Here is a 25,912-nt window from a genome sequence, read left to right on the forward strand (position 1 = left end):
GTCTCACTCTGTTGCCCAGCCTGCCAAGCTGGAAACCAGTGACTTGATCTCAGCTCACTGCAACCTCCACGTCCCGGACTCAAGTGATTCTCCTGTCTCAGCCTCCTGAATAGCTGGGATTACAGGCGTGCACCACCAGGCCCGGCTAATTTTTAGTAGAGTCCAGGTTTTGGACCGTTTATCAGGCTTGTTTCGAACTCCTGACCTCAGCTTCCCAAAGTGCTGGGATTACAGGTCATTATTATTTTTTTAATCTTCTATTCTGCCAAGAGAGTTAGAGGTATATGTTTGCTTGCTGAATAAAGGAAACTATTCAGACTTGCTGATGCTGAGACTGGAACATCCCTAATTGCAAATGATTTTATTAATTTGTCCAAAGGGCAAATTGTAACTTTTTAATATTAGCCATTTGCATCTCAGTATGGATTCATTAGATCTTTTCCTTAGAGTGGGAAGTTGTGCACAGCAAACAATTTGGGGAGTAGAAAGAAATCATGAAAACGCAGTAGACGTTATTAATCCTCAAGAATTGAAGAAATCACAGAAAGTGATGGCTGGGGGTTCTGGAAGATAAAGTTTGTCAAAGAACTCCTACTCTGATTAAAACAAGACTTTACCTACATTGGGACCTTACTTATGTTTCAGAACTGAGCACTGCCAGCACACAAAACCATCCAAAATACAGTTTTTCTTTTTAAATGTAGTCTTTAACATATAACCTCTAAAAGGGGCTTCTATATAACCTCTAAAAGGGGCTTCAAATACTGAATATTCAAGATTAAATGGCAGCCTAAGAAAGGTTTTAGAAATCAAGTTGCAAAGGATTAGATATTACTCTTAATCAGAAAGATGTGGTGTGGTTATGAAAATATGAAGTAATTAACTGAATTTTCCTAATTGTAATCACTTCTTAAATTAATAAAAAAGGATATCAGTGTTCCTTTCTATTTTTTAAAACACAAGATTTAAGAGTGATGATAAAATACTGATTAATTGTTTTGTTTTAAAACAATTAGATTAAAATATTGTTTGAAGTTATTCATTTTACCCAATTGACATGTTAATGTATAAATATAATTACAGACTCTTTAAGAATGCTTAATTTTTGCCTTGATATATACGTTTGCAATTGTGTGTTTGAAAGAGAATCGTAAAATGTAAAACTTTATGTTTAATCACCAGTGTCAAAAATTATTAGGTAATAACCACCAGAGAAGAGAATGTGGTAAAAGATACAAAGGCCCATATCTAAGACATAATTTTTCTAATAGTTTCTCCGATTTTAAGATGTCATGGCGTCATATGAAGGTTAACAGGTCAGGTACCAAATGGACTTTTTAAAAAATGTTAAGTGATCAATTTGCACTCATAAAAGGGTTAAGATTACTGGAAACTAAAGTCCTCTTTGATCATCATCTAGGCACATCACTGGCTACAGAGACAATATAATTGGCTTCTCCTGAGTCTTCAACTTACTGAGCAAAAGTAGATCAGAGTACTTGCTACAAAGAAGATGGCCCCAAAATTGGGACCAGAGTATACGCTAGTGTCAAAACTAGAATTTTGACACCAGAAAATATTGTTTGAACATCTGCTTCATTAATCTTTGTCCTGCTCTTGTTTCCCCAATCACAGTCCTCCTTTCCCCACTATAAGAAGAAGCACAATGCCAGGGTATCACGGCTGTGAGGTTGCATCAAGGAAAGAGAACAGTCTTTTGACAAAGCTGATTTGTTTTGTAAATTGCATTTTTACTGTTGAAAGCTTTGGCTAAGACTGAGTTCTAAATCTATTATGATTGCAAATATAATATATTTTATTCAGCCTGTGTCTACATGCTGACAAACAAAATTTTTGGGTAGGAATAAATAAGAAAAAAGACATGTTTTGAGTTTCCTAACAGTAGAACTAGATTTTCCCAACAAAATATGACACCTAATTTTTTTAAATGCAAGATGAGTGTTTTTAAATTTTTCAGAAGTGTTTTTTTTAACAAAAAAAACACTTTACAGGGAATATTTTTATAAAGTTAAAGTTAGTTTTTATCAAACTGTGAAAAGCTTCTGCATAGCACAGAAACCAAACAACAAAGCAAAGAGACAACCTGTGAAATGGAAGAAATTATTTACAAATAATACATCTGATAAAGGGTTAATATCAGAAATATATAAGGAACTCAAACATAACAGCAGGAAAAATGCAAATAACTCAAGTTAAAAATGGGTAAAGGATCTGAATAGACAATTTCCCTAAGATGATATACATATGGCCAACAGGTGTTTAAAAAACTGCCCAACGTCACAATCGTCAGAGAAAAACAAGTGAAAAACCCAATGAGCTATCACGCACCCCTGTTAGGATGGCTATTATGAAAAAGTCAGAAGATAAGTGTAGGAGAAGATGTGGAGAAAAGGCCATTATAGAGAACAGTACCAACGTTCCTTCAAAAGTTAAAAATAAAACTACCATATAATCTAGCAATCCCATAACTGCCTATATATCCAAAGGATATGAAATCATGTCAAGGAGATATCTCAACAGGAGATATCTGTTTATTGCACCACTATCCACAATATGGCAATGGAAGTGTCCATCAATGGACTAATAGATAAAGAAAATGTGGTATGTATACATAATGGAATAATATTCAGCTGCCTTAAAAAGGCTGTCATTTGTAGGATCCATTTGACAACATGGATGAACTGGAAGGACATTACGTTATGTGAAATCACCCAGCCACAAGAAAGACAAATACAGGATCATCTGACTCATATATACGTGAAGTGTTAAAAAAGCCAGAATCGAAGAAACAGAGTAAAATGCTGATTACCAGAGGCGTAAGGGTTGGAGAGACTGGAGAGATATTTGTCAAAGGACACAAAATTTCACTTACACAGGAGGAATAAAGTCAAACAATCTATGGCACATCATGGTGACTATAGTTAATAATAACATATCATTATACTTGAAAATTACTAAGAGAGTCTATTTTTATTTTAATTGTTCTTACCACAAAAGAAAAGATGTTAAATAGCTCTGTTTAGCCATTCCACAATGGGTACATATATCAGAACATTATGTTGTACATCATAAATATCCATAGTTTTTACCTGTCAAATAAAAAATAAAATAAATAAAAGATTTTTTGAATATGTAAGCATTTTTTAATTTTTTAAAGTGGTATAGGTTTTATCCAAAAACAGGAAAAGCAATGTTAAGGAATCACAGTAAATGGAGACTACTTTGCACTGCACAACTACCTTCCATCATTAGACTACGTATCTCGCATTCATTTTCAGTCACGTTATGATAAAGACTTAGTGTGGATAGTGTCAAAATATCCAGATGCAAATGAAACAAGCCACACAATCAGGCTGCTTTGCTTAGCAGCTACGCAGCTTCTTGGGTCTGGAGGCATCCAGATGATTGTCTGAAATGTTCATGTTGCATCTGGTTGTTTTAGCATTGTGTAACCCAACAAAAAGACAAAGTGCTACATTTTACAGCTGTTAGGGTAACACCCTTTTTTTCTTCTTATGCTTCACAGAAGTAATCTGCTTTTACGGGCTAATTTTTATAGGAAATTATACAATAGAATCCGAAAGCCCAGAAAATAGGAATCCTGTTCCGAGAAAGAGGGCAGAGCATTTTGGGAGTAACAATTCTAGTAAAGACTGTGGGTGGGGGAGGTAATAGAAGCCATAGTTCATTCGGAATGCCCAGCTAAAAGATAATCTAATAGATATGACAGACTTGATGGAAAAGTTCAAAAAAAAGAAGGAGGAATTAGTAGAAAACTATGTAAGTGAAAATAATGGGGATTTATTTATGCTGGAGGTAGAACAGAAGAAAAGTAATTATAGTATATTACTTAGTGCTGAAGCAACAATAAATGCTACAGATTTAGCTAAGTAAACTAAACTAAAAATATATATAGATATATGTATGACTTTATATATAAATATGTGTGTGTATATATATATTATATATATATAAGTTCCACTGAGATTTATCTAGACTGTTGAATCTTTGAAAATGTTAATGACTTTATATTAAAGCTAATGTTTATTTTAAAAGTCTCAAACAAGAACATCTCTTCTCTCTGAAAATATGGGCATTTGAAAAGTCGTTGTTTAGTGGAGAACTGTGGCACAATTTCTTCAGAGCTTTGCCTTATGATTTTCTACCTGTACCTGAGTCATGTTGATTAACTTTTGTCTTTCTTCCTTCCCCAGCTACAAAATAAAAACAAATCCTTTTCCTTTCCCTGCCCCAAGTTCTCTTATTCTTTCCAATCTGACAAGCAGTTTTAAATATATTAAAAGCTAAGAAATGTTCTCAGTTGCAGGAAATTGAAACCATCAGACTTTTACTATAAAATTTCACACAGAGACAATTATCTTGTTTAGGATAAAATTATCTGATTTAAGTCAGATAAGTTATACTATTATACCTTATTCACAGTGTAATAGAGCATATCTCTGTTTTTTAAAATTCATCATCAAACTTCTCTTTTCTAATTCATGTGAATTCATGAAACATTGCTATGACTTGGAGTGTATCCATTTAAAGGACATTTTAAAGAAAACACTAAAAAAAGACATAGAAACATTAGGCATGTTTAACTTCTCAATTGAGAAAAAATGTTAAATATATGAAAATAAAATTCCACTGATATAAATATATTTTATGTAAAAGATGGTTTGTTCTTAGGAAAACATATTAATTACTTGCTCTTCTTGGTTATATTTTCTTTCTCCCACCTCTAATGATCAGCAAATAAAAACTGTATATATTTAAAGTGTACAACATGCTTCTTTTGATAAATATATACAATCTAAAATGACTACCACAATCAAACTAACACATCCATCAACTCACCTACTTACCGTGTGTGTGTGTGTGTGTGTGTGTGAGAGAGAGAGAGAGAGAGAAGGATACTTGGGATCTACTCCTTCCTCAAATTTCAAGTATACAATACATTATTAACTAGAGTCACCATGCTGTGCAATAGGTCTACAGAACTTATCCATCTTATAACTGAAAGTTTGTACCCTTTGACCAGCAACTCATTTCTTCCAACCTCAGCCTATGGTAACCAACATTCTACTCTCTATTTCCATAAGCTCAACTTACATTTTTAGATTTCACATGTAAGTGAGATCATGTAGTATTTTTCTATCTTTATTTGGCTTATTTCACTTAGTATAATGTCCTCTAGGTTCAACCATGTTTTTGCAAATGGCAGAATTTTCTTCCTTTTTAAGGCTGAATGGTATTCTACTGTGTATATATGCCACATTTTCTTTATCCATTCATCTATTCACAAGTTGATTCTATACCTTGGATATTGTGAAAGTACTACAATAAACATGAGGGCGAAGATGTTTCCTTGACATACTGATTTCACATCCTTTAGATACACACTGAGTAGTGGAATTGCTGGATCATATGGTAGTTTTATTTTTAACTTTTTGAGGAACCACCATACTGTTTTCCATAATGGCTGTACCAATTTACATTCTCACAAACAGTGTACAACAGTTCCCTTTTCTCTACATCCTCTCCAAAGCTTGTTATCTTTTGACTCTTCGATAATAGCCATCCTAACAAGAGTGAGATATTATCTCACAATGGTTTTGGTTTTTATTTCCCTAATGATTAGTGAGATTGGACATTTTTAATGCAACTCTTGGCCATATGTATGTCTTCTTTGGGAAAATTTCTACTCAGGTCCTTTGCCCATTTTGAACTTGGATTGTTTGTATTTTTGCTGTTGAGTTGTTGAACTCCTTATATATTTTCAAGATTAACCCTTTGTATTAGTCAGGATTGCAGAGAAACACAACCTATAGGATATATATAAGTATATAAGAGAAGATCTATTGTGAGAGTTCACTCATGTGATTATGGAGGCTGAGAGGTCTCAAAATACACCATCTGCAAGGTGGAGAACCAGGAGAACAAATTGTGTAATTCAGTTTTAGTCCAAAGGCCTGAGAAAGAGGGGTGGGGGTGGTGAGGAACAAATAGTGCTAGTGCAAATACTGGAGTCAAAGACCTGAGAACCAGGAGTTCTGATATCTGAAGGCAGTAGATGGGTATTCCAGCTGAAGGGAGATTTCATCCTTCCTCTGCCTTTATATTCTATTCTAACCCTCAATGGATTGGATGGTGCTCACCTACATTGATGAGGGAAGATCTTTACTCAGTTTATTGATTCAACTGCTAATCTCTACCCAAAGCATCATCACAGACAAATCAGAAAATAAAGTTTTACCAGCTATCTGGGCATCTTATAGCCCATTCAATTGACACATAAAATTAATCATCACAGGTCTACCCCTTATCAACTTGGCACCGATAACCATCTCCTCAAACCACACTTGACCTCTAAATAAACACAATACGAGATCATAATACCACCTATCATGATACAACTATCCTACATATAATTGAAAACACACTAATCTTTTCCCCAAAAGATGAAGTAAAGTCTGTGAATGATGTTTACCCTATTCTAGATATGTCATACCTTATATATGATGATGTAAAATTAACAATATTTAAATACTGATGTAAACTCAATACATCTTATGTTACATTATACCAGAATAAGAGAGGAATGAAAACAAATATATCTGCTTTATGTATGTATACAGCCACACAAATGTTTATAATAAACTAAGAAGGAAATATGCATTACAATTGCAGTCATCATTTCTGCAGCTATTCAGGTGGTCGTAGCTGTTATTTATAACTACATTCCTCTACTGTCCGTTATGTATTCCCTTTGTCTTCAGAAAAAATGTCAGCTGGTCACAACAGTCCCTGGCTGGATGACCCAAATTTTTATTCCTGAAAGCTTTGGGCTATTTGTGGTACTACCTGGATTGGGTTCTTGCAGTGTTCTATTAATCAGGGCAATCAGGGAAGGGTAATATTAAAAGACTCACTGAGGAAATCTCCTGTACTCCAGACATATGATTCTTACCTCCATATGGAGTAGTAGTCCAGTTTCCCCTTGGTAGTCTGGATCAGTCACTTTAGCCAACACCATAGCTGTTGGCCTGTTGACTCAGAGACATAAAAAGACCAAGATGTCTTGGTGACAGTCTTAACTTCTAGTGCAGTGGAATCATTTGTTTGTACTGTTTTATTTTTGTTCTTGTTTTTAGAGATGGGGCCTCACTCTCTTACCCAGGTTGGGAGTGCCATGGCACAATCACAGCTCACTAACGCCTCAAACTTCTGAGCTCAAGGAATCCATCTCAGACTCCTAAGTAGCGGGACCAGGGCTACAGGCGCATGTACCACCATGCCTAGCTTTTTTTTTTTCTTATAGAGCCAGGTTCTTGGCATCTTGCCCAGGCTGGTCTTGAACTTTGAACTCCTGGGCTCAATGAATCCTCTTGCCTTAGCCTCCCAGAGGCTAAAAACACGTGTGTGAGCCACTACACCTGTCCTGGAATCATTTTTGTGGCTGCTGCTTGTAGCAAGCCTCCCTCTAGAACTAAGACCCCAACATCATCAGTGCACAAAGTCATGGGAACAAGAAGCAAAAATATTGCTAGTAAGTCAGGAAAAGTAATTGTGAAGAGTACCACTCCCATTCCCACCCCTTGATTCCTGGAGATACAGTACCATATATTGGATACTGATTCAGAGAATATACAGCCTCCTAGAGAACCTTGCCGTAGCCCTGCAAGGTATTTACACCAAGCTGGCACCATAACTGCATCTTCAAAAAACCATTTTATAGTTCCATCAGGCGACTTGCCCCAGGATGGTGGGGAACATGATGAGACCAATAAATTTAATGAGGATGTGTCCATTGCCTCATTTCTTTGTTGTAAAGCGAGTTCCTTGGTTAGAAGCAATGCTGTGTGAAATACCATGAGGGTGATTAAGGCATTCTGTAAATCCACAGATTGAAGTTGTGGCATAAGTATTGCATGTAGGGAAAGCAAACCCATATCCAGAGTAAGTTTCTATTTCAGGAAGAACAAAATGCTACCCCTTCCATGATGGAAGTGGTCCAATGTAATCAACTGATTGCACTGGGAAATGATACATAGGAGGCTCAGTGTTGGTCTCTGCTGCTGACTGATGGACCCTCAGGGGTGACTGTAGCCAGGTTAACCTCGGTGAGTGGAGTGGAAGTCCATGTTGCTGAGCTCATGCACAACCCCCACCCCTGCTACTATGGCTGCTTTGTTCATGAGCCCATTGGGTGATAACAGGAGTGGCTGGGGAAGGAGGCCAACTTTTGTCCACAGAAAGGGCCATTGTATAGACTTGATTATTAAAATTCTCTTCTACTGATATCACCCTTTGGTGACACGAGACACAAATATATTCATACTTTTTGCCTATTCAGAGAGGGCTATCCACACACCTCTTTCCCAGATTTCTTGATCATCAATTTTTCAATCATATTCCTTCCAAGTCCCTGACATCCAGCCAAATCATTGGCTACAGTCCATGAATTATTAAATAATTGTACATATGGCTGTTTCTCCTTCCAAGCAAAGTGCACAACCAGAGGCACTCCCTAACACTCCATCCACTGGAAAGATTTTTCTTTAACACTGTCCTTTAGAAATGTCCCAGGGAAGAACTGAAGTGTTGTAGCTGTCCACTTTCAAGCTGTGCCTGCATGTCCAGCAGAACCATCTATAAACCACACCCAAGTCTTCTCTTTCTCTACTAATTGATCGTAGAGAACTCCCCATGAGATTATATGTGCAGGCTGGGAGAGAGAATGCAGTGTAGCAGGAGTGGTGACCATGGACATTTGGGCCACTTCTTCATGTAACTTACTTGTGCTTTCAGGGCCTGCTAAGGGTGAATCACATGTATACTACTTCCATTTGACGGAGTGTTGCTATGTAACCATAACTTTATGGCTTCTTGGGTCAAATAAAACCCAGTTCCTAATGGGCAGTTCAGGTCACATTGGCATCACATTCATCACATCCCTGACCAGATAGATGATATGCAAATATTTTCTCCCATTCAGTAGGTTGCCTTATTATAATCGTTTCCTTTACTGTACAGAAAAACTCTTTCATTTGATGTAGTTCCTTTATTTTTGCTTTTGTTACCTGTGCTTTTGGTGTCAAATTGGATTTTTTTTAAGAATAAGAATGAGAATCCCATTTATTTAATGGATTAAGTTATGTAATCAATTATAGGCTCTGCATTGTATTCACATCTGTGGACAAAGAATAAAAACATCCCTTACCATTGAGTGATTTATAAGTTGATGAGGGCAGGATTACTATACTTTAATGTATAAGACTTGGTTGGAATTAACAAGTTATTTAACCTCTATGAGTCTTAGGCTCCTTGCATTTAAAATGTGAACAATTATAGCTGCTCATATCACTGTGTTAGAATTCTCAAGCATTAGTGATCAAAATGGAATTCTTTTTTCTTACATTACCAGAAGTCACTTTGTTCCAATGTTTCTAAGTGGTTCCTGGGTTCATTCAAGGTTCCAGATCCTCTGTGATTTAATGGGCATTTGCATCATAGTTGTTTTCTAGAAGCAAGTCAGCAGACTTCTCATTTGATTGCATTGGTCAAAGCTGATAATTAAGCCTATCCCTTGACCAATAACAGCAAAGTGAAATTGCTATAATACAACTAAACCATTCATCATTCCTCCTGTGAAGCTGGGATAGCGGCCATCCTTCCCTGAGTTTAAGGTGTTATCACCCACTAACTGAAAAAAATTAGAGTTCTATTAACAAGTAAGAAACCAGGACAGACAACCAACAAACAATGTCCACTATGATCCTAAAATTGTGTATAGAACTATAATATTAAATAAGTTAAGGTAAAATTATTTTCCTAACTCTAATATGTTGTGGGCATATTGTTACTGTTGTGGTTATTGTTGATAAAGATGATATTTTTATGTTTGCCACTTAACATGGAAATCTGCATTTGCAACCAAAATTATATGTTCACTTGTCCATTACCACTCCATCTGTCTTTGCATCTACACACAACTACTCAACTTAAGGGTACTTTATCCACATAAGAAATTTTCCTTCCATGTTCTGAAAGCAGCCTAGACAATGCTATTTATTATTGCCATAATTTCTATTAATCCATAGCAGGTCTGCTTTCATAGATCAATTATTACCATGCTAATTTATTAGATACTTTACCTGGGATCTGACACACAGGGCTTGGAACACAGGAACTAAATATATAAAATACCATCAAAACCAAATGAAAACAGAAAAATTTTAACCAGACATGGTTTCTTCATTGACATAATACTAACATCGTTTCCAACTGTGCTTCCCACTTAGTTGTGGATTTTGTGGCAAAATTTCATTTACCGTCTCTTCATTATGTATTTGATGCCTACTTCTAAGACACCATGTTGCACAAGTTTACCGTCTCTTCATTATGTATTTGATGCCTACTTCTAAGACACCGTGTTGTATACTTTACCGTCTCTTCATTACGTATTTGATGCCTACTTCTAAGACACCGTGTTGTATACTTTACCGTCTCTTCATTACGTATTTCATGCCTACTTCTAAGACACCGTGTTGCACAACTTTACCATCTCTTCATTACGTATTTGATGCCTACTTCTAAGACACCGTGTTGTATATTTTACCGTCTCTTCATTACGTATTTGATGCCTACTTCTAAGACACCGTGTTGCACAAGTTTACCGTCTCTTCATTATGTATTTGATGCCTACTTCTAAGACACCGTGTTGTATACTTTACCGTCTCTTCATTACGTATTTCATGCCTACTTCTAAGACACCGTGTTGTATACTTTACTGTCTCTTCATTACGTATTTGATGCCTACTTCTTTTTTTTTTTTTTTTTTTTTATGTTTTAAGTTTTTATTTGAATTTAAATCACATCACCCGTGAGGTATCTCTCAGCATTACCAGTAAACTATTTTTGGACCCAGAACACAAATGAGAACTGAATCCTTTTCTTTGTTAACAGTTTCATTAAAACCAGCACAGATAATATCATGACATTAACAAACTTCAAGTAACCATAAATAGTACAGATGCTACTCAATTTTTATTTTATATCAGAAATATTTAAAATGATTTAATTGGTTAGAAATATTTATTGAATTCTAAATAGAAATCACTGGCTTTGGGGAAAATTTTGATGCCTACTTCTAAGACACCGTGTTGTATATTTTACCGTCTCTTCATTACGTATTTGATGCCTACTTCTAAGACACCGTGTTGTATACTTTACCGTCTCTTCATTACGTATTTCATGCCTACTTCTAAGACACCGTGTTGTATACTTTACCGTCTCTTCATTACGTATTTCATGCCTACTTCTAAGACACCGTGTTGTATACTTTACCGTCTCTTCATTACGTATTTCATGCCTACTTCTAAGACACCGTGTTGTATACTTTACCGTCTCTTCATTACGTATTTCATGCCTACTTCTAAGACACCGTGTTGTATACTTTACCGTCTCTTCATTACGTATTTCATGCCTACTTCTAAGACACCGTGTTGTATACTTTACCGTCTCTTCATTACGTATTTCATGCCTACTTCTAAGACACCGTGTTGTATACTTTACCGTCTCTTCATTACGTATTTCATGCCTACTTCTAAGACACCGTGTTGTATACTTTACCGTCTCTTCATTACGTATTTGATGCCTACTTCTAAGACACCGTGTTGTATACTTTACCGTCTCTTCATTACGTATTTCATGCCTACTTCTAAGACACCGTGTTGTATACTTTACCGTCTCTTCATTACGTATTTCATGCCTACTTCTAAGACACCGTGTTGTATACTTTACCGTCTCTTCATTACGTATTTCATGCCTACTTCTAAGACACCGTGTTGTATACTTTACCGTCTCTTCATTACGTATTACATGCCTACTTCTAAGACACCGTGTTGTATACTTTACCGTCTCTTCATTACGTATTTCATGCCTACTTCTAAGACACCGTGTTGTATACTTTACCGTCTCTTCATTACGTATTTGATGCCTACTTCTAAGACACCGTGCTGTATACTTTACCGTCTCTTCATTACGTATTTGATGCCTACTTCTAAGACACCGTGTTGCACAACTTTACCGTCTCTTCATTACGTATTTGATGCCTACTTCTAAGACACCGTGTTGTATACTTTACCGTCTCTTCATTACGTATTTGATGCCTACTTCTAAGACACCGTGTTGCACAGCCAACCTGTAAGTACACAGAAAAAGAAAACAAATTCAATGCATGTCTGGCAGGAGTAAAACTGATATAAAATTCAAGCAAAGGGTTAAAACGCTTTTAAACAAATGAGGGGAAGTGTTTAAGAATTTGTTAAAAAATATTAAATGTATAAAAATAATATATGAATGAAAGAAAAAAATTGACATTTTAATTTACTCAAGTCAAAGACTTTTTACTTAAATAAGATTGTTTTGGTGAGAGGTTTTGCAAGATACTTACATCAGACAGAGTAATCGATCTGCTCAGAATGTGTTAGCTAGATAACCTTAATTGTTATAGCAAACGGATGGATTGAAAATGACAGAACATTATCTCATGCTCATGCAAAGCCCAAAGTATCTCAGATTGGTGAGTTACATTTTTTCAATCAGTGACTCAAGAACCCAGGGCTCCCTCCACCTTGTGGTTCTGTTGTCTTTAAGATGTGTCCTCCAAGTGGCCATCTGAGGTTCATCATGTCACAGAAGGGTAACCATCAGGAAGCAATGGGCATGAGAGGATTTTTATAGGCCAGTCCTGAAAGAAACAATAATTTAGTTGGATGTCTACCTGGCCACTTAGCCTTCTTTACCACACATATAATTAAAACTTTTACATTAACTTTATCTTAAAAATTTCAAGCTAAATTTAATATTTACATAAAATTAAATTTATTTATGTTATGTAATATAGATCTTTATAGCTATAGTAATAGTATAAAGAAAATTTTGAAACAAATAGCTATAATAATATTAACTTTTGAGTAGTCATTACTACATTCCATATACTATGCTAAGGGCGGTATAGAGATAAATTATCTAAACTTCACATAATATTTCATGAAATAGATACTATTGTTATTGTCACCATAATTTAGAAAGGGAAATTGGAGCATAAGAAAATTCAACTAACGGCCGGGAGCAGTGGTTCACATCTGTAATCCCAGCACTTTCAGAGGCCAAGGTAGGTGAATCACTTGAGGTCAGGAGTTTGAGACCAACCTGGCCAACACAGAAAAACCCTGTATCTATTAAAACCACAAAAATTATCCTGGAATGGTAGTGGGCTCCTGTAATCCCAGCTATTCAGGAGGCTGAGGCAGGAGAATCACTTGAATCCAGGAGGTGGAGGCTACAGTGAGCAGAGATCATGCCACTGCACTCCAGCCTGGGCAACGCATGAGACTCCACCTCAAAAAAAAAAAAAATTAGCTAACTTGCCCAATGTGGAGGGTGATGGGCTGTAAATAAAATAGTAAGACTTGAATGCATTAAATAATGGGACTTGAATGCATGAAACAGTATGATACGAATGCAAGAAAAAATTGCCATTGCAATTAAACCAAATGATTCTCAATCTAAAGCTTTGTAATTATCAGCTTCAAATTCCATTTATAGCAATCATTTTCTTGTATTCAAAACTCTGCCAAATGAATTCTTACATAAGCGTGGTGTATTAAAAGTACCAGTTTTATATTCCAGGTAGCTTACCTGCTTGAGATAATGTGATGGGGGCAAAAATGATTAATAAATCAAATTGTTCTTTTGTCCCCTTTATCCAATACCACCATCCTCTTCCTCACTACCTGGATATTGCCAACACAGCACTTTCCACTACTATGTTCATCCTTATTCTGTATCTAATGGTAGTTGGTAGAATGAAAACTCAAGAAGTTATAGGGAATTAACTCTTGGTAGAGAGAAAAAAAACGCAGAACAAAAATCTAATGGTAGTTGGTAGAATGAAAATTCAAGACGTTATAGGGAATTAACTCTTGGTAGAGAGAAAAAAATTGCAGAAGAAAAGTTGGGTGGAAGGCTAAGAAGAAAACACCTTACTAGATGTGGTGGGTAGAAAAAAAATTGATAGAAAGAGTTGAGAATATACCATAAGAGAGTTAATAGCCTATTTGAGACAAAAAGAGAAATAAAACCAAGGAAACAGAGGCAAGAAAATCTAAGAAATCTTTGCTGTAGATAATTGATTAAAACTCTTTTAATTGTGTCCAAGCAATTTTTTTAAAGGATTGTAATTACTTTTAACTTGCATTGCAATTTATGGTATCCACTTGTTTTTAAATGGTTCCAAATTGGTTCATTAGAAGCCCTGTGTTTTCTTTGGGTTACATCGAGATCACGGTAACTCAGAATCTTGGAGTTAGAAGCAAATATAAAGATATGTGGTCTGCTATCTTTCCAAATGCAAAAATTTGTTCTTTTCCATCTCAAAATGTGTAATCCTCCTAACTACCACTTGAATCGGGTTTATAGTAAGGTACTCATTCCCTGATACATTCTCCATGTAACTCCTGAGATATTTGAAGATACTCAATATCTTTTCTTCAAATTTAATTTTCTTTGGCTTATTGATAGAATTGTACTAGGACCTTATTTCTCACCCATGTTCAACTAGTCACCCTTGGATGAGGTTCACTTTTAAATACATTATTCCTGATTTCTCCGATATATCTTTAACATTTTTCCAACTTTCTATTTCCCCATGTATCTTCAAACATACAGACAGTGCCACCTAGGACCTGAAGATATAGGTAGAAAAAGTGGTTGCCAGTGGAAGGAGAGAATTGTACAAAGGCAACTACCTTCTGAGAAGGTAAATTGCCAGCTCAAGATAATTCACAGGGGAAAAAAAAAAACAGGAAATAAATGTATAACCTCATTCTTCTCACTTCTACCAAGCTCTGGAAGGCTGTCTGCATTTACTGAATGCAATCAGAAGCCAGAAGACCAACCTCCCAGAGCAGATAGAAAGTATGAAGAGAGGATACACAGAAAGAATTGGAAGACATCTGATACATTTCATAATATTGTTAGAGATATTCCAAAAAATAGAATCTACTGCTCTCCAGAAGGGGATCTGAATCTTTTAACTAGTTATGTTGCTGTAACAGATGTATATTGTATTCTTTCTGCTAAGCAGCAAATACTTTGGTTTCTTTTTACCACTTATTAGAGGCATATAGAAAGTACTCCCCAAAGTAATCATAATACCAAACTCGTGTGTGTATGGTTATATTCTTGACATTTCACATATTTAAACCTCTTGATTGTCCATAATGAAATTTAGCCTTCTGGTGTAAAGTGGCATGTTAGAATCCGAGCATGGTGGGCTATCATGGTTATTGATACTGCCTGTTATAGCCAACGATACCAAAGAAAAAAAGAAATTAAACTCCTAATAGAGGTAGATTGCTTTGTTTTTTATATAAATTAAAGCAGGGAATGGTTTGGATTCCAAGGGAGGAACAGAGAAATGAGCTGGGGAATTGACAGTAGAATTGGCTACATTCCATCCCTTTTTAATCTATGCTTTAGTAAGCTTTTTGCCAATATGGAATACAATAGACTTCTTTGCATACTTGATGTTATTCTGGATAATAGCCCAAACCTTAAGAAATCTCGGCTGGACACATAAAAAACCTAGAAATATTTGCATTTATTTTTTTTAAATCTCTGACTAGAAGTGGTTTTTATACAACCAAGACCATTATTTATAAGTTCACTCATTTGTTGAAAAATGTACTCTTTTCTTGCCCATCCACTTGCCCTTAAAAAAGAGTATAAATAAAGTGAAATGAAATAATCCAATGAACTCCCTGTACCCATTATAGTACTTAAAAAAGAAAAAGAAAACATTCCATCGGAAAGCTGAGAGTGCTTTGCAGATATCATCCAATTTACTTTTACAGAGTTTCTGGGATATGGCTAGAATAGTTGTCATCATTCCTGGGGTGCCTTGATGCCTTTGTTGCCTAGTAAACTACAAAACAATTCTGAGCCTAAAAATAAATACTTCAGTTCTTGGTACAGCCTGGTCAAATTCAGCACTCAACAGCTCATAATGTTCCCTCAAATCAAGTATATCCTATTTCTTGTTTTGCTTCTCTCTTGAGATTCATTTCAAACTTGTAGAAATCATTTATTTCAAACAAGTCGAAGAATCTCAGAGATGATAGCTTTTAATGCTAAAAAAGAATTTGGCAGCTATTTCCGTGATTGGCTTGGGAGTGGTATTCTAAGTCACCCTTCATAAGCCCTTGCTCTGCTTCTGTTCAGATTCAGGTCACAATAAGTAGGAAAAATGTCACAGAGAATAAAAAGAAAGGCAAATAGGTTGATATTTGAAAATGAATTCTGCTAGAAAGCACAGCAAGTATGAGATACCAGTGGCCAAATTTTATTCAAATCCGAAAGTAAGTAATTTTTATGTTAAGCATTGTTGGGAGGAGAGGAAGACTGATGTGGATGTGTCAATGTAAAATCATGGTTGATAGACACCTACAAATGGGAGCATAAACTTCAGTTAGCTCCTGTCGGCAGAAGAGCCCAACAATGCCTCCAAGGACCTTAAAGGTTAACAATAAAATCTCAAATTGAATCCTCATTCTCAATGTGAGCCAATCTGTTATAAAACAATGAATTGGCATGAACATACCAAGGCCAATGAGTACAGTTAAGCAAGAGCCTGTCAGCGTATCCACACTTTATCACCCATGCAGAGAGTAACTCTCCATGACATTAAGGATGCTGTATTTGATGGAATGTCACAGTTAGTTGACACTGGCCTTATCCTGGATTGTAGATTCTCTGTCACATCCTGCCAGTTTAGAGCAGGACCTAATGATTACAGTGTTTTACCTTATAAGCCATAGTGGGAAACCAAAGCTGAGTTTAACTGTGTAAATTGCTGCCCAGTATCACAGTTGCCAACTGGAAGTGATTGATAGAGGGTATGACCAGCCATATGGAAGAAAAGAAAGTGAAAAATGTTTTCAAGATCAGTATTGTGCCCTAATCATGAGTAGAAAAGTTTATACTCTAATCAAACCAAAAGAAAAGGATTATAAGAGTTTAAAGGAACTTTGAGACTGCAGATCATTCCATTCTTTGGACACTTGAATGTAACAGAAAATTCATCTGCATGATCAGAGGGCAGTTAATGCCCACAAGTAGACAGCAGTTTGAATGGATTATTTTTAAAGGATTTAATTACATAAACATCTATTGTCTATTATGTGTGGGTATTGGGAATCTAGGACAAATCCAGAGCTGCATAAGATCAAGCAAGCACAATTCATGGGATCTATTTATAAGATGACTTTATTTTTATGTCCTACCACCCCCTTAAATGTATCATCCTCTTAAATTTAAGCATGGGCAGGTGCTTCCCTTAGATGAAAGTTCAGACAGTTTGAAGCCTTTTCTGATGAGTATTAGGCCATGCAAATTATTAAATCCAAGAATATAAATGTCTGTTTTCATGTGATAATCACATAATAGTTGATTTAAAGTTGAAGCTGCTACTTCTCCAGTTAGTTTTTGCTGTAGAAGGGGAGCCTGCAGGTGGGGCAAGCATTTTATGCTCCACTTCTCTATTTCCCTGCCTTGAAGTTCATTCAGTTTGCAAACCTCAGATTTGGACTGTGTCAGAATTGGATCAGGGCATGGAAGAAGAAAAGGATGCAAGGATGTTCTCACATGGTGAGTACTGTTATGAAGACCCAGCACACATGCTCTCTGGGCTTGGCAGAAGTTGAAAATGACTCTTTCTCTTAAAAATATTTTTGTCAGTTCTTTGCAAAAGCCCCAGACAGTAGGCATCTCTCCCTTGAAGTTCACTTGACGTGGGTGAATGGATCTCCATTCCATTTGGTCATTTCCAAGTTCATGGAGGACCTTGGAACGTCTAAGACCTGGAGGAGGTCTTAGGCGTTCCAAGGTCCTCCATAAACTTCCTTCCATTAAAGCACATTTTCCGATCTGGGGACCCCCATAGCAGCTCCCTGTGACATACGGTCCAAATCAGCTCCACAGGAAATATTCATATATCTTTTGCTCTGAAGATATCCGGTAGTATAGTCACTTCTCAAACCACAAATCTCTACTCTAATACCACAGCCTCCTTTGCCCAGACTCTTAATTTTCACATATCTCCCGTGTGTTTTAGACATCTGTCTTCTGTGTCATCCAAGTCATGCAAATGTAAACACAGGAATCAGGACATCTGCAAGGCACAAGTGACCACTCATTATTCTAAGACGGTGGTTCTCAAGCAAGTTTAATTTGCCTCCTGAGGGATATTTGGCAATGTTTCGAGACAATTTTGGCTGAAACAACTAGAAAAGTGCTACTGGCATCTCTAGTGGGTAGTGGCAAGGTGGCTGGTCCATATCCTATGATGCAAAGGACAGGTCCCACAACAAAGAACTATTCAGCCCAAAAGGACAATGGTGCTAAAGTTGAGAAACTCTGTCCCATTAAAAAAATTATTTAAAATTTTTTCTTGGCCAGGTGTGTTGTTTCATGCCTGTAATTCTAGCTCTTTGGGAGGTCAAGGCAGGTGGATCACCTGAGGTCAGGAGTTCAAGATCAGCCTGGCCAACATGGTGAAACCCCATCTCTACTAAAATATATATATACAAAAATTAGCTGGATGTGGTGGCAGGCATCTGTAATCCCAGCTACTGGGGAGCCCGAAGCAGAAGAATCACTTGAACCCTGGATGCAGAGGTTGCAGTGAACTGAGATCGCACCATTGCACTCCAGCCTGGGTAACAAGAGCAAAACTCCATCTCAAAAAAAAATCTTAATTTGTAAGTGGAATAAAACTATAATAATAGTTGGGACACTTCCTCAACTCTTTATAGTAATCAATTCAATAGCCATAAATATTAAGCATTTACTAAGGGTTGGGCACTGTTAACAAGGCTGAGGATATAGGAGTTCTCATGGAGTTTACACACTAGTGGGTGATATATTAAGACAGTAAACAAGAATAAGTGAACAAATACATCAACAATATAACAATATAGAAATAGTGTTCTAAAGACAAAAATAAATCAGATAATGGGACAAAAACATTAAAATGGGATGTCATCACTTTGTATCAGAGTAGTCATGGAAGGCCCATCTGAAGAAGTCATAAGTGGACCAAAGCCAAAGGATAATATGGGGCCATTCTGGGGGAGAAGCATCCTAGAAAGTACAAATGGCTAGTGCAGAGGCCATGGCACAGAATAAGCTTGGGATGCTACAGTGATGTGATGCTACAGTGATGCTACAGTGTGCTACCATGGCTGAGGAGGAGCATGAAACAAAAGGAGGATAGATCTGATTATAAATGGGCACAAGATCTGAATAGACATTTTTCAGAAGAAGACATACTATGGCAACAAGGATATGGAAAGATGCACAGCATCATGGATCATCAGAGAAATGCAAATCAAAGCTACAATGAGATATCACCTCACTCCAGTGAGAATGGCTTTTATCCAAAAGAAGGCAATAATGCTGGCAAGGATGTGGAGAAAAGAGGACCCTCATACACTGTTGGTGGGAATGTAGATTAGTACAACCTCTAGAGAGAACACTATGGAAGTCCCTCAAAAAAACAGAAATAGAACTGCCATATGATCCAGCAATCCCATTGCTGGTAATATACCCAAAAGAAAGGAAATTCGTATATCGAAGATATATCTGCTCTCCCATGTTTATTGCAGCACTACTCACAATGGCCAAGGTTTGGAAGCAACCTAAGTGTCCATCAACAGATGAATGGATAAAGAAAATATGGTCCATACACACAATGAATACTATTCAGTCAGTATTCATTGAAGTAATGAGATCCTGTCATTTGCAGTGACATGGATAGAACTGGAGGTCATTATGTTCAGTGAAATAAGCTAGGCACAGAAAGACAAATTTTGTATGTTCTCACAAATTTGTGGGAAGCAAAAATCAAAACCATGGAATTCATGGACATAAATAATAGAATAAAGGTTACCAGAGGCTGGAAACAGTAGTGGGGTGTGGGAGGTGAGTGGTGATGGTTAATGGGTAAAAAAATATAGTTAGATAGAATGAGTAAGATTATTATTTACTAGCACAGCAGAGTAATTACAGTCAAAAATAATTTATTGTATATTTAAAAATAACTAAAAGAGTATAATTGGAATGTTTGTAACAAAAAGAAATCATAAATACTTGAGATGACTGATACTCCATTTACCCTGATGTAATTATTATGCCTTGTATGCTTGTATCAAAATATATCATGTACTCCATAAATATGTACACCTATAATATCCTTATAAAAATTAAAAATAAAGAATGATAGAGAAGACTCCAGAAAACCAGACTAGGTAGAACCTCCTGGAACAGCAAACAGGATGTCTTAAACAACACACCTTTGCAGTGACTTTGGTCCTGGGTGATAGAGATGTCCATGGATCCCTTGGAAAATTGACACACTTTTGTGTGTATGTCCATGTGTGTACTTTTCATCTGATCCCCAAAGATGACCCCAAATGAAAGTGAAAATTAATAAGCAGAAACCTATTGTTTGCGCAGAGTAGAAATCTGTGTCCAGTTGAGGATTTTTACTGCTCCTCTCAAAGTATGCCTTAAGTCCATATGGAAGCACAGCCCTATTTTAGGAAATTTATAAGACTGGGTAAATTCCAGATCCTGAAAGCACTCATTTATCTGATATCAAAGCTCCTGTCTTCTTGTGATTCTAAAAGATACGTTAGAAAGCAACTTCTAAACAAAGTAGAAACCACAGTTATGCCCCCAGATTACCTTGTGTAGTAGTTCGTTCTCACACTTCTAATAAAGACTTTCCCAAGACTGGGTAATTTACAAAGGAAAGAGGTTTAATTAACTCACAGTTTCACCTGGCAGGGGAGGCCTCACAATCATGGTGGAGGACAAAAGAAGATTGAAGTCATGCCTTACATGGCAGCAGGCAAGAGAGATTATGTGCATGGGGAACTCCCCTTTATCAAACCATCAGATCTCCTGAGACTTATTCATTGTCACAAGAACAGCCCAGGAAAAACCTTTTCCCATGATTCAATTGCCTCCCACTGTTTCCCTCCCACAACACTTGTGAATAGTGGGAACTATTCAAGATGAGATTTGGGTAGGGACACAGCCAAATCATATCCCTAAGAAGTTAAATGCCCTTTGTCCCTGAGAAAGAGGGACGGGGTGTCAACCTGGATGCCCTAGATATCTCCAGAGAGAAGAGAGAAATGTTCCCTTCTCCCCTCTCTCTAGGATAAACGGCCACCAACTCTCTGACCAGAGGTTCTCGAAAGAATACATCGTTTTTTATATTTCACCATACAACCCCTTTCTGCTGAAAAATGAAATAGTGTGGATAGCTTAAAGAGCAGGATCTGAATGGAAAGGGAATAAATTAAATTAAAGAGAATAAATACCAGCAGCCTGAAGCCTGGGGAGCTAGGAGGCATTCCATAGAAAACCTAGAGCGAAGAGTGGCCAGAGTAAAAGGGAAAGGACAATGCAGAAAGAAATGACAATATCCAGGGAGCAGAGCCAGTTTAGTTATGGCAGCTAAATAATTTCAAACCACAGAAGGAATTTTAGGCTTCAAAACTCCAGCTCCCAAATAGTGTTATAATTAGTATTATTTTCAGATTAAAGAAAACACCACTTTTGTGTAACAAATTACCTCCATTTTAAAAGCAAAAATAATATATTTCACTTCATAAAAAAATGCCCAAACGGAAGCATTCTTACATTAATTATTTCACTCTATTCAAAAAGCATATCCCTGCTTGCTTTTTATTATGCCTTCCAGCTTCTACTTTGAAAAACATGTTAAGAAGCTGGAAGGTATTTTTTAAAAATGAAAGGAAAAAAGAAAAATAAATAATCTTTGAAGCAATTAGAGCCAAAATATAGAATGCATAAATATACATGTACATATTTTTTATTTGCCCCTTAGATTTTACTCCCCATTTTCTTCCACCTCCCTTTTTGGCACCAGAATATGAAGCATCTTTCTTTCCTTGAGCTTCAACAGCAGGCAAATGTTTGCCCCAGAACTGAATCAGATTCTGTTTTGTGGATTGATTGGCAAGAGTTTTCATAAAGGAGGTGGGGTCCCCAGAGGGCAAATACATAATTTTCATAATGCATTTCTTTTTCCCCCCCAAGCCTAGGAGCCTAAGTCTATTTCTGAGCCATTTTGTCTGAGAGTAATAATTAGCAGCACATTGCAAAAGACAAAACACCATCGTCATTGCTTCGTGGGGTCTGTAGTTGCTCTTGTAACATTACCAAGAATATAATTTTACTGTGGGAACAAAAAACATATGTAAAGTAAATATTGTTACAGATTTTAGAGTTTTGAGAAGAAATTTTTTAATTTGAATATTATAGAAAACCATGGGAAATGGAATTTAAAATGGATTCTTCCTGCACTTTCCTTCACTCAATTGACTGTGGCTAAGGTAAACGTTGTCACTTGGTGACATCAAGGAAAGCTTTAGCACAGGCCTTTCTAAACAGGGTATCCAAACACTTGAATTTAAAACATCTAAAAACTGAAGATATTCCCCCCTCAAATGAGCCTCAATATCCAAGACAATCTGCATTGAAAAACAAATATGCTATAATCATTTGACTTTAATATGAAAATATTTGAAAATGTATTATTATTTAAAATGATCTTTACATGTGATAGATCTTTAATGGGAATAAGAATAAGAAGGTGAAAATCAATTTTTGTGATGATAGCTTTTGTACTGGGATTAAAATGTTGACTGTGACCTGTATACCCAAGGAGACTTGATTATTTTTTGACCAGATTTGGAGGAGTATGAGCTCTGATGAACTGACAATGTTGCTCAGCTTTGCAAATAGGTAAAATCTGTGTAGTAACATCCTTTCTGAAGGTCAGGCTTCTGACAACATCACCTATCCAACAACACAGGTATATAATAGAAAGCCCCAGCCCTATGCCCTAGCTGGTGGGTTCCAGAAGCTTTTCTCAGATACCAAGCAAGAGTTTCCTGATTCAGATTTTTGCCCCAACCCTTACAATGCTAGCAGTCTGATTCATCACAGCACAGCACATTAGTCAGTGTGAATTAGAAGTGAGGGCTGGGGATACCACAGGGGCAAGGACAAACCTGCCAATATGAGAGACAGCAACAAGATGAAGCAATGGAACTACTGCTCAGTAATTGATGGTCATTAAGATGAGCTAAGCCATCAGGGAAAGCAAAATTGTCCTCTAATACTTCACTTGTGAAAGAAGGATAGCATACCAGAAGTCTTCAAATCTCACTGAATTTCGGTATGACCTTGAAATATTCTGATTCAGGGGTCTGTAACAGATGTGCCCAAGAACATGTATTTTAAATGAGTTTGGTGATTTCAGATTTAGCTGATCTAAGGAATGGTGTTTGGGAGTGACTATATATGCATTTTATCTAATGTCACAGATGAGGAAACTGTGGCACATAGAGGTTAGATAACTTGCTCATGGTCATCTGATCAGTAGTATGTAAAAGAGCTGGCGCAATGCAAATCAGCTCCAGCCAGATTCTTCCAGGGTTCTTCTGCTTTTTACGGTTTGTTGGATCCTTAGTTTGGCTTTAGTCTAGGTTTCTGTATCTACTAACCCAATGGTTGTCAAAGTGCATCACCTGGAAACTTGTAGGAAAAGCAAGTGCTCAGGTCTCACCCTAACCTTGTGAAACAGAATCTCTGGGATGGGACCCAGCAATCTTTTTTAAAGAAAATCTCCGGGAAATTATAATTCACTCTAAAGTTTGAAAACCACTGTACTAATTTGCTTCAGATGTAATTTAAATAAAGCTTAACAAAAAAGAGAAAGCATAATGTGCCTCATTTGGGGCTTTCATTGGTACCCTATCTTCTTGGTTTCTACAAAGGGCAGGTGTGTCCCCAAAACTTTCTTTCTGTGCATTTCATCTCTTTGGTAAGAATTCTTATTTCCAAGCCTAAGAATCCCATAGTTCTTATATCCTCTTATTCAATGACCTCTTAAATGCCTTTCTCAGGAAATAATCTCTCAACAATATCTTATCAGTCAAGGTTCTTGATTAGAAAAATAGAAGCCAATTCCCAATAATTTGGGATGGGGAACTGACACTCTATGCTTTTATTTTCTTTTCAGTCCTTCACTAAGCTGCTAACCCCACAAATTCTCTAACAATGGAAAGACAAATCACTTCCCAGCTCTGAAATCTGTGCATGCTTTAGAAATAAATCAAAGCCTATCTCAATCATCTATGTTTTAAAAAATCAAAGTCATCCCCATCACAATTGATAACTACCTAATTTTAAATCCTCTCTACAGAAATAATTTGCATATAACATCTTTTGCACATTCTCTATTTATTACTTATTGAAGAAATGTTTCTTGAGAACCTATTTGGGGCCAGAAATAATACCAAGTACTAAGTATACAACAATGCTTAAGTATATCTTACCTTCAAGATGCTTTCAGTCTATTTTAAGTGTTCTTAACCTGGGATCCATAAATGCATTTCAAGAGTTTTGTAACTCTCCTGAAATTACTTACAAACTATTACTATTTTCACCTATCTTTCTTTCTATAAATATACACTGGGAATGGGAAGAATGGGTAGAAATCCCACACTTTCCAATTTGCTATTCAAATTGATCTCAGTTCCTTCTCTCCCTCGCACCCTCTACGATCTTACCTCTCTGCCCCTGTACATGGCAAGCAGAAAGTGAGAATTCACATCCCTCTCTCCAGCAGCCATTAATCAATAACAAACGAAGTTAAGATACACTCTACCTCTCTCTGCATAGCTGGTGAGGCAAGTCCCAGACTCCAAGAGCTCCCCACTGGGATTAAGCTCCAGTTACTCATAGTGGAAACTACTCGATAAAGTATATTTTGATGTTTTCCCCTGGCTGGCAGCGAGGAGGCCGCATGATGCCTGGAGTTACCATAAAAGACGTGAACCAGCAGGAGTTCATCAGAGCTCTGGCAGCCTTTCTTAAAAAGTCCGGGAAGCTGAAAGTCCCCAAATGGGTGGACACCGTCAAGGTGGCCAAGCACAAAGAGCTTGCTCCCTACTATGAGAACTGGTTGTACACGCGAGCTGCTTCCACAGCTCGGCACCTGTACCTCCGGGGTGGCGCTGGACCAAGTGGCGCTTGACTCCATGACCAAGATCTGTGGGGGACATCAGAGAAACAGCATCATGCCCAGCCACTTCAGCTGAGGTTCTAAGTGCGTGGCCCGCCGAGTCCTCTAAGCCCTGGGACTGAAAATGATGGAAAAGGACCAAGATGGGGGCCGCAAACTGACACCTCAGGGACAGAGAGATCTGGACCGAATAGCCGGACAGGTGGCAGCTGCCAACAAGAAGCATTAGAAAAAACTGTGCTGGGTTAACAAATTGCCTCATTTGTTAAAAAAAAAAAAAATTACATTTTGCTGTCTACCTTCTCTTCTTTGCCTCCCTTCCTCAATCCCTCCTACCCATGTTTCCAGGGATCACATCTCAAAGACACTGCTCCCACTAGAATCCTTGCCTCAAGGTCTGTTTCTGGGGGAACCCAAACTACAGGATTCTTGGACCAAGGAAATTCAAAATATCTAGTCTGATGGAAGACAAACAAACCAGAAATTTCAGTTCTTCCCTAACAGGATAAGTGTTTTAAAAGGGATGAACATGGGGGTAATATGAACACCCCTGAGGGAGAAAAGGGAATTAGAAAGGAAAGAGAAAGGACTTCACCTGGTAGAAATAAAGGAAAGCATTTATCCAAATATTTTTAACATTTTTAATAATTTCTCTCTACCTCATGTCATTTCCTAAAGTCAAACCCTCAACTC

At 37.0% G+C, this 25,912-nt stretch overlaps 1 pseudogene; it reads left to right on the top strand.

The window, feature by feature from the left end:
- The first annotated feature begins 24,971 nt into the window (after nucleotides 1-24,971).
- Nucleotides 24,972-25,448, top strand: LOC100402419 (small ribosomal subunit protein eS19 pseudogene; annotated as a pseudogene).
- The last annotated feature ends 464 nt before the right edge of the window (nucleotides 25,449-25,912 follow it).

The sequence above is a fragment of the Callithrix jacchus genome, chromosome 15 (assembly GCF_049354715.1).
Source record: "Callithrix jacchus isolate 240 chromosome 15, calJac240_pri, whole genome shotgun sequence".
Classification (NCBI taxonomy): Eukaryota; Metazoa; Chordata; class Mammalia; order Primates; family Cebidae; genus Callithrix; species Callithrix jacchus.